The 15,762-nt window shown below is 47.0% G+C and overlaps 1 long non-coding RNA gene across 1 annotated transcript; it reads left to right on the top strand.

Annotated features, from left to right (window-relative positions):
• The first annotated feature begins 459 nt into the window (after nt 1-459).
• On the top strand, nt 460-5,980 carry LOC111090494. The gene is made up of 3 exons (XR_005372101.1): nt 460-617; nt 2,926-3,195; nt 5,927-5,980. It is a non-coding gene; the product is annotated as an uncharacterized LOC111090494 (long non-coding RNA).
• Nucleotides 5,981-15,762: the final 9,782 nt, after the last annotated feature.

Genomic DNA, 15,762 nt, shown 5'->3' with positions numbered 1-15,762 from the left:
AGATACCCGGGAAGACGTCATGCAGCGTCACCCGGCAGGTGGGGAGCACCATTAGACAAAGGGAAGACCCAGCCTGGCAGATTTTCAGCATCTGTGAGACATGAAAATTGGGGGATTTCCTTTGATCTGGACAATGGCTGACTACTGGAAGGGCAGCCTCTAGAAATAAATTCAGAAAACAATTCTTCTAACCTCTCCATCCCCAGGGACATCCTGGCTTTGCATTGTATTTCCGTGTAACTCCAGGAATGTCTCCCACATTCCTCAATGAGCGGGAATTTCCAGGCCTTGGGTTCCTACTGGATGCTGCGTCCTGAGCCACAAAGGAGAATCTGGAGGCATGTCTCCCTCTGCGGTACCTCCTCCACCTCCAGGAGCGCCTTTCCAGTTGGCTGTCTCCATGGTGAAGGTGAGAGAAAGAGAGAGTTCAGATGGTTTCCCTGGCAACAGCAGGGGAGAGCTTGTTGCCTTGGTGATGGTGAGGCACGTGAGGCAGTGAGTCTCCGATTATCTGCCCCCCACCCTAGTGCCCACCCGGCGCAGGTCCTACCCTGGGCTTCCTGGGTTAGGGCCTTGAGAAGCAATGAGGATGGTCTCTCTCCAGGCCACCGGAACAGGTGGGTGCAGGTGCACTTGGTTCGGGGTCTATGAGCTCATCTTTTGGGTTCTTGGTCTTCTCATCTGTAAAATGGGGCTAATATTAGAATCAACCTCTTATAGCCATAAGGAAAAGTAAACATACTTTCCACAAGGAAAGTAAACATACGTGTCAGAAAATTTTACCCATTATTACATAGTAACTATTCTTTTTTAAGGATTTGTTTATTTATTCTGGTGAGGGGGGAGGAGAACGGGAGTGCAGGGGGAGGGGCAGAGGGAGAGAGAGAGAATCTCAAGCGGACTCCATGCTGAGTGCAGAGCCTGATGTGGGGCTTGATCCCGCGACCCTGAGATCATGATCTGGGCTGAAATCAAGGGTCAGATGCCCAACTGACTGAGCACCCAGGTGCCCCTATTACACAGAAACTATCATCACACACTAATCCCCATTGTTTCTAAAATGCAGAGAGGGAGAAAGTGGGATTTAATAAGACTACTTTAGAGAAGGAAGCTGGAGCCCAGGACGGTGAGTGAGTGCCTGGATTCCAGCATGGTTAAGCTGTGCTAGAGTGGGAAGCCAGATATTTGGATTTGAAATCCAGCCCTGTTACCACCACCCCCCTCCCTTCTTGCACAGTAGACACGCCGACTGCTGGCTGGGCCTGCCCTTGTCTCCCGCCTCAATCAGCGATGCCGGAAGCAAAGTGTCTAGTCCTTCCCCTCCCCCACGTCTCCCACGGTTTGCACCGTAAGCCTGGACCGAGTCAACATGAGCATCTGGATGGTTGTCAGAACAATTAATAAGCACAAGATGGGAATAGTAAATTAATTTAGCCAAGTCTTCCCATCCCATAAATTACTGAAATCAGTCCAGACGCAAGTCTGATGGAATGCTTCACTGTTTCATTGAACGGTTTTGGCATCGCGTGGCCTCTAATGGCATTCCTGAATCATACAATTTATGAATTATTAAGGTTTTACTTGTGTGATCTATTAGTTGTTTAGAAAGTGATGCATCATTCTGGGAAGACTACTGGCTTTAGAACTAACCAGACTTGAAATAAAATCCTAAATGCCATCATCTACTAGCAATGTGACTTTGGATGAGTTTGCTCACCTCCCTGAGCATCAGTTTTCTGATCTGTAAAGCAGGCATATAATAATAATGCCTCCTGGCAATAATGCCTCCACTTCTCTGTGAAGTTTAGAGATAATACACATAAAACACCTGGCACATAGAAGTCATTCAGCAACTGGTTGCCTTTCTCATTAAACATCGGGGGTCCCATCACATTTCACAGTGTGCTCTATCTCCACCACTCTTGTCAGCCCTCTTGGGGGAGAGGGGAGTGTTTCAGGAAGAAAAGATTATCCTTACAGGGCTCTGCACCTGCTCCCGCAGAAGAGAGCTCTGGAAAGGTTTGTTGATGCCAGCATAGGCTCTTCGTATGCAATGCCGGGGAGCAGAGGGGCTTGACGATTCTAGCCTAGAGCCCGCCGTCTCCATCCAGGTCAGATGGCACAGGGAGCCGCTTAGCTAACATCTTTCCCAGTTTGCTCTCCAAGGCTGGCTGGGAGCGCCCACTTTGGGGGTTGTTGGTCACATTGATAGGGCTGGGTCCTGGCAGCAGGTTTGGACTGCATGGTTCCCCCTGGCAGGCATCCAGGCCTAGTTGTATCAGGAATTTAGGATTGGGTCCAAGTAAGAGTTCAGTTAGTTTCTTGATATCGTTAAAATGCTTTTATAGGGCACCTGGGTGGCTCAGCTGGTTAAGCGGTTAAGCGTCTGCCTTCGGTTCAGGTCATGATCGCAGGGTCCTGGGATCAAGCCCTGCATCTACATCGGGTTCCCTGCTAGCGGAGAGTCGGCTTCTCCCTTTCCCTCTGCTCCTCCCTGGCGCTCTCTTGCTTTCGCTCTCTATCTCAAATAAATTTTAAAAATCTTTGAAAAAAGGTTTTTATAGAAAGCCTGGAATGGACGATTGGCCATTTGCCACCATGAGGGACTTGATTCAGGGAAAGGCCTACACACACATGCACATGCAGAAGCATGCATGCTCCTGTCTGCACATGTCTACATGTGCACATGCATGCACACGCATGCACACACATGCATGCACTCACACCACTGTGCAGACGCGGAATTCAGGCACAGAGTTTCCCTGATCAGGGACCTCACCCCTTTCTGGGTCCTGGCAGTATTTCTGGCCTTAGGTTTGGTGAGATACCTTCAAATAAAGTCCCCCTTCTGTTGTTGTTAAACTAGGTCATGTTGACTGCAGTTACTTGCACCCCAAGGGTCCTGAGTAATGCACTCCCTTACAGCAGGCAGGCACGGTATGGAGTGCAGAGAATGCTCTGATGCCCTCGAAGGAACTCCGTTCACCCAGGTTCTACTCCTCAGACTTTAAATAATCATTAAGTAACTCCCACTTGCTGAGCAGGAAGGTCCTGAACTTTCTGCATCTCAGATCCTCCTCAACATAAAGAGACCCTGCAAAGGCAGGCAGACACCACTTTTTCGGAGCGGCAGCAACTGCATTAACTTACTGACTTTCACGGATGCCTGATAAGCTCCCTCCTTCCTGGGAACAGGTAATGACCAAATGCAGCCGGGTGCTGCCTGCGTGGTTAGGTTTTGGGACTAAATTAGTTCCTGTGGAAGTAAATGCTTCCCTCTGTGCTGGAAGCCATCTGGTGACAGTCACCACAGTCAATGAGAAGGGCCCAGGGTCTTGGGTTTGCCCTTGAAAACCAGCCATGCCCCAGCCACCTGGGACTGTGAATTCGAGAAGCACCCCAGACACTGCCCAAGATTGAGTGCGCCCAGACGCCAGACCCAGGTCAATAGTTGTGTGGTCGTGTACCTCAGACAAGAGCCTCTGGGTGCAGGGAGGCTCTCAAGGGCCGTCTTGAGGAAGAAGGGAGGTGGGTGCCTGTAGAAGGTGGGCCTCCCAGGAAGCAGGCTCCGGGAAGAGTTTAGGAACAGGATGTTTGTCACGGAGTGTTGCTGGAACCATCCGCTGAGGAGGGGAGATAAAGGAAACAGGACAGGGCAGAGGGAGAAAGTGAGGCCTACCAGTACACCCCACAGGAAACACAGCAACCACAGTGGCCTTCACAGTGGTGTCCCTTCAGACCAAGCTGACCCAGCCCTTGACCTTCCCCAGTGGATGCAGCTGCCACAGGAAGGGTATGGCCTCGGGCCACCCAGCTCCCTGCAGGCCAACCTGAAGAAGCTGACAGCTGAGCTTGCCTGATGACAGCCTTCCCAGCAGCTGGGGAAGCAAGTCCTCCAGGGCGAGGGGGGTGTCTGGTGGCACATCACCGTGTCCCCCGAGGGTACCTACCCAGCAGAAGGGAGAATAGGAACTGGGGCCTGTAAGCCAGCAACTGGAACACAAAAGCAGCATCTTCCTGTGTGAGAGGCATTAGCCCCAGAGGTCAGGGTTTAACCGAGACATAAAAGTTTAACAAGTAGAACTGTCAACAACGTCAGCTAGCTAACATTGAAAAAAAGAAAAGAGAAAAGCATGCTGGTCCAGGACTCAGAAAACCTGGATTGGAACCAGGCGCATGCTGGCTGTATGAGCTTGGTAAAATCTCTAAGCCTCTCTGCGCTGAACCTGAAAATGGCAATCATAACATCTGTCTTCCAGGGTTGATGAGAGGTCAAAAACCTAACACGTGGGGCTGGCACCGCCCACAACAAGCAGCAGGGATGCAGAGAAAGTTCCTTGGCTGGCTTTCTTTCTCTGATAACCACCACGGATATTGTAAAAATCATTGTTCCAGCCAGAAGGCCCATAAACTCTGTGTTTTATGGCCTAATGAAGCCAGATGCCAGGCAGGGAACCACAAAACTGACATTCATTCCTGAAGCCTGGAACACACCAGTTGCTGGGCATCTGATCATTTCTATTACCCTTGCTCTAGGGCGAGGGAAGATTTACATACGCTATTTGGGGCTCTCGTTCAAATCTGGCAAAAATCTGGGGGACTCAGCCATCCCGAGCGACCCTGGCCAGACAACACCCCTGTGAAGTTGGGGAGGCAGTTACTACAAGCAGTCCCAATGCACACACCACACATATGCACACATGGGCACGTGTGCGTGCGCACAGACTGTCTTAGAATAGACAAATTTTCACAGATAACCATCTGTGAGACCAGCAGAGGCTCAGATCAAAACAAAACAAAACCAAACCCAAAACTCATTTTGAGGGTGAGAACAGAACCATCCACGGCTCAGATAATTAAAAGCATTGAAATTATGTTTGCCACTCAAGTTTGCAGAGAGTAGGGGCAGCAGGATATTTTTATTCCCGGTGACCTAAAATGCTATGTCATAAGCAGAACAGTTGGAGGGTCCCAAGCCTAGCAGCCTTATTTTTCCTCCAATTTTTTTTAACGTGGTAAAATCCATAAACCATAAAACTTACCATAAAATAGCCATTTGTGAGTGTACAGTTCCGTGGTGTTAAATACGCTCATAATGTCGTACAACTGTCACCACCCTCCATCTCCTGAACTCTTTCATCTTGTAAAATCTAAAACTCTCCACCCATTAGACAATAACTCTCCATTCTCCCCTCCCACCAGCCCCTGGCAACCACCACCATTATTTACAGCTGAGGAAACAGCCCAGGGAGGGCCAGGCACTTGTCAAAGACACACAGGCCATCTGTGGCTGATTAAAGACCCCAACCGGGTCCCGGGGGTCCTGCTCCATCGCGTGGCTGTGACCTTTCTCTTGATTGTGGGGCCAGAGTACATACAGGGTGTGGCTGGCAGTGCTCCCGAGCAATGCCAGTCCTGACCGGACCCGCAGGTAATGACTCACCGTCCTTTGCTACTCCTGGCTGTGCAGGCAGTGAAGAGCGCTAGGGATGGGGAACCAGAAGCAGAAAGCAGAACGGACGAGATCTTAGTTTCCTAGAGCTGCCTTGACAAAGTACCATAGACTGGGGAGGCTTAAACAACAGGAACGTATCCCCTCATTCGTCCTGGAGGCTAGAGGTTCAAAATCAAGATGCTGGCAGGGCTGGCTCCTTCCGAGAGCTGTGAGGGAGTGTCTGTTCCAGGCCTTTCTCCTGGGCTTGTAGACGGCCGTCCTCATGTTCATACGGAGTCCTCCCTGTGTGTGTGTGTGTGTGTGTGAGTGTGAGTGTGAGTGTGTATGTGGGTGTGTCCAAATATTTCCCCTTTAGAAGGACACCAGGTGTCTTGATCAGTGACCCACTTTACCCTCGCCACTGAGCGCATCTTAATTTTTAAAAATTATTTATTTATTTATTTATTATTTATTTATTTATGTGAGACACAGAGAGAGAGTCAGAGACACAGGCAGAGGGAGAAGCAGGCTCCCTGCAGGGAGCCCAATGTGGGACTCGATCCCAGGACCCCAGGATCACGCCTCGAGCCGAAGGCAGACGCTCAACCATGGAGCCACCCAGGTACCCCTTCATCTTAATTAACTACATCTGCAATGACCCTATTTCCAAATAAGGTCACGTTCTGGGGTGGTGAGGGGTTCTGATTTCGGCCAATATATGTAGGGGTTGGGGACAAACAATTCAGCTTAGAGCAGAGGCCTCTCCTTTAGTCATTGGTCCAGAGAGACAGAGGGACCCATCCACAAGCTGGTGAACTCGCGCTGTCTCCTGTCTCCTTGGCAACGGGACACATGACATCGTAGTTCAACAAGAAGAGGGTGGTCCGGTCAATAAACAACCCAAATAGCTCAGCAATTCCACTCCAAGGCGTATACACTCAGTCTGGTCAGTAGACGCAACACAGCTTTTGTATGAGGATATTCATGGAAGCATTGTTTATCATGCCAAGAGGTCCATCCACAGGAGAATGAGTACACAGACGGTTGTTGTGGGCTGAGTTGTGTCCTCCAAATTCATATGCTGACATCCTAAAACCCAGTACCTCAGAACGTGACTGTATTTGGAGATCGAGTCTCTAAAGAGGTGATGAAAGTCAGATGAGGTCATGAGGGTGGGTCCTGGTATCTTTAGAAGAAGAGGAGTTTTAGACGAAGACAAACCCAGGAAGAAGACTGTTGCTCTGACAGATGTCCTTATAAGACATTTGGGAAATTTGGACAAACAAAGAGACACCAGGGATGGGCATGTCCAGAATAAAGAGGACACAGGGAGAAAGACCTGCAAACCAGGGAGAGAGGCCTCAGTGGACACCAACCCCGCTGACCTCTCGATCTCAAAAATTCAGCCTCCAGACCCATCAGGGAGTAGGTCTGTGTTGTTCAAGCTGCCCAGTCTGGGGTACTTTGTTGATGCAGCTTTAGCAGACTAATGCTGGGGCGTGAGTATAAACACATCTAGGGCCGCCTGGGGGCTGCAGCAAGTTAAGTGTCCAGCTCTTGACATCAGCTCAGGTCTTGATCTCAGAGTCATGAGTTCATGCCCAGTATTGGGCTCCATGCTGGGCATGGAATCTACTTAAAAAAAAACAAAAAACCAAACATGTATAGGAGTGGTCATGAGTTCAAATCCAATGGCATAGAGATTAAATAAATTAATTCAAAAACAATAACAACAAACAGGGGTGCTTGGGTGTCTCAGTCAGTTAAGCATCTGCCTTTGGCTCAGGTCATGATCTCAGAGTCCTGGGACCGAGGCCTGAGTCAGGCTCCCTGCTCAGCAGGGAGTCTGCTTCTTCCCCTCCCTCTGCTCCTCCACCCCCTCATGCTCTCTCTCTCTCTCAAATAAATAAACAACATCTTAAAAAAAAAAAAGCCCAAACATGTATTGGAGTAATAAGCACCAAATTCAGAACAGTGAGTACCTCTATGAGGAAGGAAATGGAATGTGACCGAGGAGGGATACTCAGAAGGCTTGGTCTATATTATTAAAATATTGCAATATTTTACGTTATCATTATTATTTTTTATAGAGAGAGAGAGAGAGAGAGACAGTGGACACGAGCATGACAGGGGGACGGAAGGGCAGAGGGAGAGGGAGAGAATCTTAAGCAGGTTCCATGCCCAGCATGAAACCTGATTCAGGGCTCAATCTCATGATCCTAATCATGACTTGAGCCGAAATCAAGAGTCAGACGCTTAACCTACTGAGCCACCCAGGTGGCCCAAGTGGTATTTTACTTTAAAGCTGCATGTTGGTACCTGGATGTTTGAATGTTTGTTACATTACACCCTCTTTTTTATTTAAACCCAGAATAGGTGAGTGTGAATGCTGGCTGAGTATTCTCGCATTTCAAGGCAGCCTAGCACAAGGGCCTCTTGCCGTAACTTACTGTGTCATCCTGGACTAGTCATGTCTCCTCTTTGGCCTCAGTTTCTCTAATTGTGAAAACAGAAGAATGAACTAATTCAATACTCTCCAATAGGTGCTCCAAAAGACTCTAATTCTGTGAGATTTTGAATATGTACTATTCTACTTCCAAAAAGAGTTACCGGATCAAATAATTTTTAGATGTACTGGGTTACCAAAGATATAATCACATTTTTCTACTGCAGAAATTTCAAAGGCTTTCTAATCACTAAAAGCCAGCCGGGAGCTATGGCGTGCATACAACAGAGCACTCTTCAAAGAATAGCCAACAACTTCTTTTCCTGTTCACTCAAATAAAAGCTCATGTCCTTGATGATTCTAAAGGAGCACCAGTAACTTTCTGCAAGGGATACGTTGTGTAGATAAACACATTTTAAAAGGTTAAATGCTTAGAAAGGCAAACCCTGTAGCTGCCCTTGTGTGCAGTAGACATTACTGAGTGTGGCAGGCTTCCTCCTAAGAAACAAAAGGAAAGACTTTACTGAAAATATTTTTGTTCTAATGATTAGAAAGATAGATTATTTTATTTTATTATTAAAACACTAAGCTAAAAAATAAAAACTAAACCATCAAGAATTGACAGTGAGCTAAAATAACCTGCACATTAAAAAAGAAAAATCCACCAAGGTTTCCTTTTTAATTTTTTTTTAACCAATTCTTTTTTTTTTTTAAGATTTATTTATTCATGAGAGACACACAGAGAGAGAGAGGCAGAGACACAGCAGAGGAAGAAGCAGGCTCCATGCAGGGAGCCCAATGCGGGACCGGATCCAGGGACTCCAGGATCACGAACCAAGCCAAAGTCAGATGCTCAACCACTGAGCCACCCAGGCATCCCTCCTTTTTAAATTTTTACTGTGAATTATAACACACATAGAAAATGGCACAGAGTAGTGGCACCCGGGTGGCTGAGTCAAGTGTCTGCCTTTGGCTCAGGTCATGATCCTGGGGTCCTGGGATGGAGATCCTGCTGAGCAGGGAGCCTGCTTCTCCCTCTGCCCTTCCTGCTGCTTGAGTGCACACTGTCTCTCTCAAATAAATAAATAAAACCTTTAAAAAAAAGAAAGAAAAGAAAGGGCACAGAGTAAATGTCTATCTAGCTTGGTCACTACCCATTGCCCAAGTCAAGAAATGGCACATTGCCAAAACCAAGATGGCCCTCATGGCCTCCTTCCCAATCATGACTTCCTTCCTCCTCCCCAAAGATAAACACTTACTGCATCATTCATTCCCTCTTAGCTATGCTTGTGTTTGTAAACCTTTTCATCAACAGAATCCAAAGTATGTGGGGATTTTGTGTCTGCTTTCTTCTGCTGCACATTGTGTTTGTAAGAACCCATTTGCTCTTGATTAGCTGTGGTTCTTCTGTTTTCCTAGCTGCATAGTATTTCACTGATGGGCATCTCATTGCTATTTTTATCCATTCTAGGTTGATGGAATTTGGGTTGCTTCCAGTTTGGGAGTACTTCTGAATAATGCTGCCATGAATATGTCTCTTGGTGAGCACACAGATCTGGTGGACAGATGCTGGGAGGTAAAAGTATAGGATGTTGGGAATGCCTATCTTCAATTTTGATTGATGAATCCAAACTGTTCTCCAGAACAGCATTTTTGGGGGATCATTACTCTGTCTACCACATCTGGCAAACAAAGCAAACAATCATTAAAATTTTTAAAAAGCAAAATACTATTTTTCACCCTTCAAGTTGAGATTTTTAATTTTTATTTTTAAAGAATATTTTATTTACTTATTTGACACAGAGAAAGAGTGTACAAGTAGGGGGGAATGGGAGAGGGAGAAGCAGGCTCCCTACCGAGTAGGGAGCAAAATGCGGGGCTCCATCCTAGGACCCTGGGTCCGTGACCTGAGCCGAAGGCAGACACCTAACCAACTGAGCCACCCAGGTGCTCCTCGAGTTGAAATCTTTAAAAAATAGTAGTGGTACCCACTACTGGTAAAAACTATGAATTGTTGGGCTCTTAAACTTCTCTTTAGTAAATTAATACACTCTCCTGCAAGGCAATTTGGCAATATGTATTAAAGATCTTAAAAAGGCTTATTTCTTTTAATTCCTTGATTCCTCTTCTAGGACATTAGAATAGGCACACGTTGGTAAAGTATGCAGCCGTTAAGAATCATACACTTGAGGGCAGCTCTGGTGGTTCAGTGGCTTAGTGCCGCCTTCGGCCCAGGGCATGATCCTGGAGACCCGGGATCGAGTCCCACATCGGGCTCCATGCATGGAACCTGCTTCTCCCTCTGCCTGTGTCTCTGCCTCTCTCTCTCTCTCTCTCTCTCTCTCTGTCCTCATGAATAAATAAATAAAATCTTAAAAAAAAAAGAATCATACACTTGAAAGATATTTAATGGCAAACGCTTATTACAAGATATACTATACATTAGGTGCCATTTGTTGAAGTATGTAGAACACTAATTGTATATAATGTCTGCAGGAAAATGTTCCAGAGTTAAATATTGCACCCCTATTCCTGCTTTAGAAAAGCATGATAATATTAGAACATTAAAGGCTCCAACAAGCCTTAGAAGAAGAAAAAATAACTAGTTAGCCCAACATTTCCCAAATTTATTGGACTATAATTCTTGCACTTCATGGAACACTTATTACAATCTTGCAAAACTATTATTATACATAATGTGCTTAAAGAGAATTTTGTTAAACAAAAAATCTTGAGAGAGGAAAAAAAGACCCAGAGAATGACCCTTGGGTCACATTCTGATGTATATGTATTGATATATCAATGTACATTAATGACTAGAGGCATGTGCATCTTTTTGAATTACTGTTATTGACATTTTCTCTGTTTTATACTTTCCTGCATTTTAAGTTTGTCTACAATGAAGTACTATTTTTATAACCATACAAAAATATATGTATATTAGCACATGCATTCGTGTCTATATACACGTTTGTTTCCTTAAAATAAAATTCATCCATCCACAGACCTTAAATGGAGACACCGGGTCCTTGTAGTGAAGCCACGCTGACGGCTCTGTTGTCTAAGGCGGAGGTGAAGTCACGTCATCAGGTTCTCCCTATCCTTGTCCTTGGCAGGTATACTTTCTTGAGTTATGATGTTCCCGGTGACCTCTGCCTTTTTGGAAATGCCTTACAAGCGTCATCTGTTTGTTAATTTTTTATTTTTTAAAGTATGTTTAAGATTTTATTTTAGATAATCTCTGCACCCAACGTGGGGCTCAAACTCACAACCCTGAGATCAAGAGCCACAGGTTCCATTGACTGAGCCAGTCAGCTGCCCTCATATTACCTGTTTGAACAAAGTCTGTGGGTCTCGTGTAATACTGTGGTGGGAGCCATAATCCAGGGTCTCTTTATAGGGACACTCAGAAGTTTTGGCGAGAGCTTTATTCCAGGAAAATGTCTGGCTCTTGCAAATCAATTTTTATGCATTATTTTGTCAGAAAAACTAAACTGTGTAACCCAATATGCTCCTCCCTACATTTTGGCCCCCAGAATATTTAGACCCAAAGTTGGGACCCCTTTAGAGTAATAAGCTTTTAGGATCACTGAGCTCCAAAAGACACCCTAGAGACCATGTGGTCTTATGCACATATATGGGAAACTAAGGCCTCTAGCCTGCCCTGGGCTTCTTTCAGGTGACCACTCACCCTGCTTCTTCTATAGCTTATTCCTAAATGTGCCCTTTGGCATCATTAATATTGGAAAGCATCTTCAAATCCGGTTGAAAGCATAGGGTTATCACAGATCAGAGTTCAACACAACAGGAGCACAGAGGTGGGCTCCAACCCTCCAGGTAGAACTAAGCCTTGGCAAGAAGGCAACTAAGGTAACGTCTACTAACTAAAGAGATAGAGTCCAGTGGGCATTTTGGACACATTTGGGGAGATGATGCCCAGTGAGGGACTGGGCATCCGAAGGGCCATATGGGCTTGCCTCTTGATCCTTTCTATCAAGGAGGTGATTTAGCTCGGGGAGATGGTTTGACAGAGAAACCAAAGTATATTTCAACAAGTTTAGTTGCTAGGGTTTCAATTTGGTGTCAACTGTGAAGCGTGTAAGCCATCATCTTGCCCTCTAACTCTTGGCCCCAAAATGCTAGTCCAGGAGCTAGGATCAGGGCATGAAAGCATGGCTTTCTGTTTGGTTGTCTGTCTGACACAAATAAGGGTCATGCAGTGAGTTCTTAGAGAAACTAAACTCATTCACTTCTTTGATTTTAAAAATACCCTTTATTTTGGGTCACTGGGTGGCTCAGTTGGCTAAGCATCTGACTCTACCCTTTATTTTATGAAGTGACAGCACTGGAAATTATTTTATTGCTCTTTCAGGACAAAATAAAATGTCAATCCCCTGTGAGACCCCCCCCCCCCAATTTCTTTTTTTAAAATGATTTTTGGGGATGTGTGAAACCCACAAGTGGGGTGCCTGGGTGGCTCAGTCAGCTGGGTGTCTGACTCTTGGTTTCAGCTCAGGTCATGATCTCGAGGTCGTGATATCAAGCCCCACATCAGGCTCTTTGCTGGGTATGGAGCCTGCTTAAGATTCTCTTTCTCCCTTTCCCTCTGTCCGACTCTAGCTCTAGCTCTAAAAAACAACCAAAATAAACCCACAAGTCTGTGAGCCCTTGTTCTGGTGGCCCCTGACCACTTCTACCACCAACATGTGCCTGGAAAGGGAAGCCAGGTACCCCCTGGAGGCCCTTGTGTCTGAAGCAGCAGATCTGCATGGAGCGTTGCCCTAAGCCCCTTCACGTGTGGCTCTTTCCCACTTCACCTTACACTCTCCCCACTAAACGCCCCAAAGGTCTCTTGCTACATGGGGTTACTGGTCATTCCTTAAACACTCACAGCTTTGGGACCCTCCATGCCTTTGAGATGGGGTTTTTCCCGCCCACAATATCACTCTTCTGTCTCTGAGGCCCGGCTTGCCCACTTAGCAAGATTATATGAACTACAATTGTTTGCAAACTCGTGTACAGTGGGTAACCCCACAGCTTTTGGGGAGCTTAACCTCTAGGTTTTCCTCCCATGAAGCCTTTCCAGAAGCTTCTGGTGGATGTCAGGCCCCTTTCCCCTCAAGCCCATGGCATCTCGTATTCACATTGTACACAAATGTGTTAGGGTCACACGTGTTCTTTAAAGATCTGTGTGCTTGACGGCAGGAACCATGTCTTACTGGTGTTTATATTTCCTGGGGCTTCACAGTATGTGCTCGTCTCATGTTTATGGAACAAAGGAGTGAGTGAGGAGTGAGTGAGAGACTCAGTGGCCCAGCTCTGGAAGTAGGCACAGGGCAGTACGTGGGACCGATGACCTACCTCCCTGAGCTTTCTGCGCCATATTCAGCCCTGAGAGCAGCAGAAGGTGGCACTTGTGGGTGACAGGGGGCAGGCTATAAGAGCCACCAAGAGCTACATCTTTCTCTGCCAGGGGTAGTGACAATTATCACTGATGAAAGGTCTGATCAGAGCCAAGCACCTTCTATATATTTGTTCCTCATCTCAACCAAATAAAGTTAGAAACCCAGGGCTCAGAGAGGTAAAACAACTTGCCCAGGGTTGTATGATTAATAAGTGGCTTTACGGGTGCTGTAGACTGAATGTCTACACACCGCCCCCTCTGAAACTCATTACGTTGAAAGTCTAATTTCCAGTGTGACGTTGTTGGGAGGTGCTGAGGTCATGAGGGTGGAGCCCTCATGAATGGGATCAGTGCCCTTATAAAAGAGACCTCAGAGAGATCCTCACCCCTTCCTCCCCTCACGGAGGCCGTCTGTGAACCAGGATGTGGGTTCTCTCCAGACACCGAATCTGCAAGCACCTTGGTCTCAGGCTTCTCAGCCTCCAGAACTGTGAGAAATAAGGGTTTGTCACTGAAGCTCCTCAGGCTATGGTATTTTTGTTATAGCAGCTGGAATGAACTAAGTCCCAGAGGCTCAGTGTGACTGTAAAAACGGTTTTCATTCCACTTTTAAGGAGAAGGAGCCAGCCACGGTACCCAGATGCAGGGCCCACAGGCCCACCCCGGCCTCCCCTTGTCAGAGCAGAGAGCCAGGTTCCCTGCAGCTGAGGTGTGGTGACCATTCGAGGGAAGGGACCTTTCGTCGCAGCTGACAATGTCCCCATGCGCTGCTATAGTCGACAGCGATTTCAGACACCACAAGGCCTGCAGAAGCAAAGGGAGGAAGACAAGCTTAGTTTAGCCTGCATTTATTTTTGTGAAGAGGAGAGCGAAAGCTATAGAGATATTACAGAGTTCAGAAAGTTTCGGAAAGGGAAATACTTGTGCTTTATCACTTGACCCAGAAACTCCAGCAGAGCACAAATCTTTGATGGTTCTGTCTGCTTAAGAAGCAAACTAAAAATAAAAATGAGGGGAGTGGGGAATCCCTGGGTGGCTCAGTGGTTTAGCACTTGCCTTCAGGCCAGAGCATGATCCTGGAGACCCGGGATCGAGTCCCACGTAGGGCTCCCTGCGTGGAGCCTGCTTCTCCCTCTGCCTGCATCTCTACCTCTCTCTCTCTCTCTCTCTCTCTCTCTCTGTGTCTTTCATGAATAAATAAAATCTTGAAAAAAAAATGAGGGGGTGGCGAGCATTTCAACACATGACCCTTCACAGTCGGCCCCTGAGATGATGCCCATGGCCGCATCCGCCCTCCCTGGGCGGCTTCGACGGCCGAGCGGTCCATCAGTGTTTGGAACTCGGCAGCAGAGGCGGGGGGCACACAGTCCTGCGGGGAAGTTGGTGGCCAAGCTCCCCCCAATTGGAATGTGAGTGTGGCTTTCCGCAGACCAAGGTTTCATTCATGCCTTCCCAAATGTTCTTGTCTTCTCGAATGTTCTTTCTCCAACAACAACGGTAGTGCTTTTAATAAATATTACTGAGCCTCTGCCAGGGGAGCCTGGGGACAGATGTCAACCTGGGGTGGGCACAGGGGTGGTGGTGAGAGGCGGTCTCTGGACGAGATGACACCCGAACTGGGATCCAAAGCCCAGGAATTCCCCAAGATGCATGCCAGCCCTTGTTGTCCTGAATCTCAGGGACCAGGCCTTCACTTTTCTAAAGTGAAAAAAAACCCCTAAAGGTTTTTTTTCTTCTAATATTCTTTTAAAGCAAATATCCTGCAACATCTAGCTAGCTGTCACTGGCATTGCAAAGAAATGCAATATTTATGTACTTCTCCCCAAATGACCTGGTTGCCTAAGGAAGTTCTGTGGAGATTAGAGGCGAGATGCAGGGCTGGGGGTGGGGGAGTCCAAGAGGCAGGGAGGCATTTCTGACGGCAGCTGGGAGGACTGTGGCTCCCTCGCATCCCTTGCTTTAAGCCCTCACTTGTTCCTTTGCAAGTTTTTCCCCACCCACGGCACCATCTGAGCTCTGAAACCGCGCTGAAGAGGGACCATGAGACACCGAAAAGGGATGAAGGCCTCCTGCGTGGACGTCCTGGGTCCTGGGAGAAAATCAGACCTCATCTGATTGAGGTCTTATTGTTTCTCTCAACCTCTACACCATTAAAAAATAATAATACTTTTATTGAGATGTAATTCACATCCCATAGAATGTACCCTTTTAAAGTATATGACTTACCGGTCTTCAGTGTGGTGGGAGTTGTGAAGCCGCCAGCATGGACTGATCCCAGAGAATTTCTAGGACCGCAGGAAGAAATCCCGTATCTGTTGGTAGTCACCGCTCATTGCCTGTTCCCTGGACCATCTTTTCAAAGGAAATGGTTGATTCCTCCACAGATCAGAATCAGGAGCATGGGGGCACCTGGGTGGCTCAGTGGTTGAGTGTCTGCCTTTGGCTCAGGTGGTGATCCCGGCGTCCTGGGATCGAGTC

Source organism: Canis lupus, chromosome 17 (assembly GCF_011100685.1).
Source record: "Canis lupus familiaris isolate Mischka breed German Shepherd chromosome 17, alternate assembly UU_Cfam_GSD_1.0, whole genome shotgun sequence".
Classification (NCBI taxonomy): Eukaryota; Metazoa; Chordata; class Mammalia; order Carnivora; family Canidae; genus Canis; species Canis lupus.
Note: the sequence above shows the minus strand (reverse complement) of the source record. Positions and strands in the feature narration are given on the sequence as shown.